This window comes from Acyrthosiphon pisum, chromosome X (genome assembly GCF_005508785.2).
Source record: "Acyrthosiphon pisum isolate AL4f chromosome X, pea_aphid_22Mar2018_4r6ur, whole genome shotgun sequence".
In the NCBI taxonomy this organism is placed as follows: Eukaryota; Metazoa; Arthropoda; class Insecta; order Hemiptera; family Aphididae; genus Acyrthosiphon; species Acyrthosiphon pisum.
Window position 1 is genome coordinate 11,292,422 of NC_042493.1, and position 2,986 is coordinate 11,295,407.

Consider the following 2,986-nt stretch of genomic DNA (forward strand, 5'->3'; position numbering starts at 1 on the left):
ACCGATCAAGACGAATTTGAATGGGCTGGCAATATATATCTGTCTACTGGAACATACAGCAGAGTCAATGCAAAATAAAACCAAAACACGAATCTACAGATGTGCCGTAAGTATACTATGTTTACTGACGTGTTATTTTGTATTCTATATTATTTTAGTAGGCAAACTCATAGAATCTATTTGATTATTCATTCAGTGCCTGGGGGTGAGAGGGAATCACAGGTGATTGAAGATCATTATTATATACCTATATACGACACAGGTACCTTCTATAGGTTTTTCGTTTTTACGCGGATGGTTAGTGATATAATACATACCTACTTATTATTGGTGAACCTAGATCATTATATAAAAAATTGTATTCTTAAGGAATAGGTTTATGTAATAATTCCAAAATAATAATAATAATAAGTCTAACTCGCAAATATTATAAACAATAACTATATAACACAACATAGTTTAGCTTATAATTTTTTCATACCTATCAAATTATTGAGGCTCTCGTGTTGTATAAAAATACTTTAACCAAATGAAAGAGCTTAAATTCTCTCAACTTTTGATTACAACTTAAATAGTGTAACGATACATCGTACTGTAGTACTAATTAAAGACCTTGTACTTTTCGATTCTAAACTAAAATTCGAATGTCATATTATCAACGACCTCATGTTCAGATCAAATAAAATCTTTGTCTTTATTCGTCAAAATTGTGCACAATTCGATGACACTTTAACTTTAACGTTCATATATATTGTTGTTTGGTACGTTCCATCTGTGAATATGGCTCAATTATTTTGTCTCTATACACACCTGTTAATATTTATAAAATTTACAATATCCAACAAAAATGTTTACGTTTCCTATTTTTAAATGTTTCATACCTATAAAGTCGCATTCTTCATAAACAACAATTCTAACGTATCTTTCCCTCGAAACGCTTGAGCAGCGTCGTTTAGTATTAGATTTATATTTCTCATACAAGCCTCTCAACGGTAATATTGATTGTCATGTTTTCTTAAGTAGTTTCTCCTTTCATATTCCTGCTTGAAATACCCGGTCTATAAATACTTTTTATCTTAGCAATGAAATAAATAACTACGCAAGTAACACCCCCCATAACAGTGAATAATGAAAACTATTAATGAATTAAAAATTAATCTGTTCTTTTCACCAAACCAACATTTGATTTTTTGTCTCTTTATCGAATTGTTGTGTATTCTGTATAGTTGGTCCAATAATCCTCCAAAAAGGTCATTCACGTAGGTAATGAGTAAATTAATTTGTCGGTTATAATAATTCTTGCGTACTTTTCTCTAAATATAATATTTAATTTACACCTAACACCAAACAACAACTATCCTCAGGTGTTTTAAGAAAGAAATATTGAACGAAAAAAATATCATTCAAATTACTCTTGTTATAAGCGGTATCACTGATTAATAAATTATCCATCTCTGCTGTAATTACACTAATATCACTCGTATTATATTAACCTTAATCTTACTGTGAAATCTGCTGGTCTAAAACAGAACGCCATTGATATTTGTAAATGGAGATTGCGGGTGGATTTCAGTATAATTATATTTATATAATATATATATTAGTTATGGCTCATTAATTTTTTTTCTCTCTATCTCGGTCTTTTTCCGTTCTGGCCACAGTTGTACGGTGTGGACGACCAAGACTATAATATGGTTAGATCAATCCATATGGTGATTAGCAAGCCGGTAATAGGAGAGCAATTTGATGTAAGTCAGTGCAATGGTCTGTTGGATATTATGGCACGGGATCAAACCAGACCAAACATACCCGAGGGGATATCGATATTGGCCCGACGGGTCTTTATACATCTATTTATTAGGAAGAAAAACAACAATCTTCGTCACCAATCCATCATCAACTACTACCACCAGACGTCCATCGACAACTACTACCACCAGTCGTCCATCAACAACTACTACCACCAGTCGTCCATCAACAACTACTACCACCGAAAAATATCGTCAACCTTCTTGGTTTTTTTTCCCTGATTATTATTTACATTATATTTAATATTATTTTATTATTATTATTAATACAGTTCCAAAACAGAATTTTTTATTTAAATTTCAAAATCCTGTAAGTTAAATAATAGTTTAGTTTCAAAAATAAAACCAAGATATTAATTTAATTTGACTTATAGTTTTATCATATATTATATAATACCTATGTATTTATGTATGTTATACCTATGTACCTAATATTATCATAATATGCATATTATTTTACTTAAAATTAAAAACATTTTTTTACACAGTAAAATAATATATAACAAATAAATAACTGTCGGTTGCATTTGTATTGGATGTCAACTTTTTTATTGAATGGTGCATAAATAAAAGCCCTTTCATATATTTTTTAACATCATCAGTAACGTTATCATAATGAAACTGGTTCAACATTTTTATAGAACTTAAGAACAAAATATAAAAAGATGCGTAAGTATCATTGAATACGAAAAATCATTCTAAGCAGTGACGGTTTAACAGTGTAAATAATTTATATTATATTTATATTATTATTAATACGGTAGCCGATAAGTTGAATTAATATTATAAAATTAAATCAAAATAACTGAAATTGTTATTCTTGGTTATTATAATGAAATTTCTTAAAAATTTTAACATTAAGTAACTTTAAAAAAAAATGTTTTATTTTTGAGGTTTTTTAGTTAAAAAATAACATACTATTACGTGGAACCTTGATGTACGTTTTCCATCCTAAGCTATAAAAGATGAATATTTTATAAATGTTTAACTACAAAATGATATCACAACTTTTAGAGCTGTTTTTTTATGCTTAGCCTTGATCTTGGAGTTAGGTTTAGATTTGAAGCACGTGTTTTAAATTGAGAATATTTAGTTCAAATTCACCATAATAAATTTATAGTTTAAGTTCATATATATGTTTTCACATCATCTTAGGGTCCATTGGCACAACTAGGGGG

General features: G+C 28.9%; 1 protein-coding gene across 3 annotated transcripts in view; it reads left to right on the plus strand.

The window, feature by feature from the left end:
* Positions 1-2,986, plus strand: part of LOC115033421 — a 27,058-nt gene that overhangs the window by 13,069 nt on the left and 11,003 nt on the right. The window lies entirely within an intron of this gene.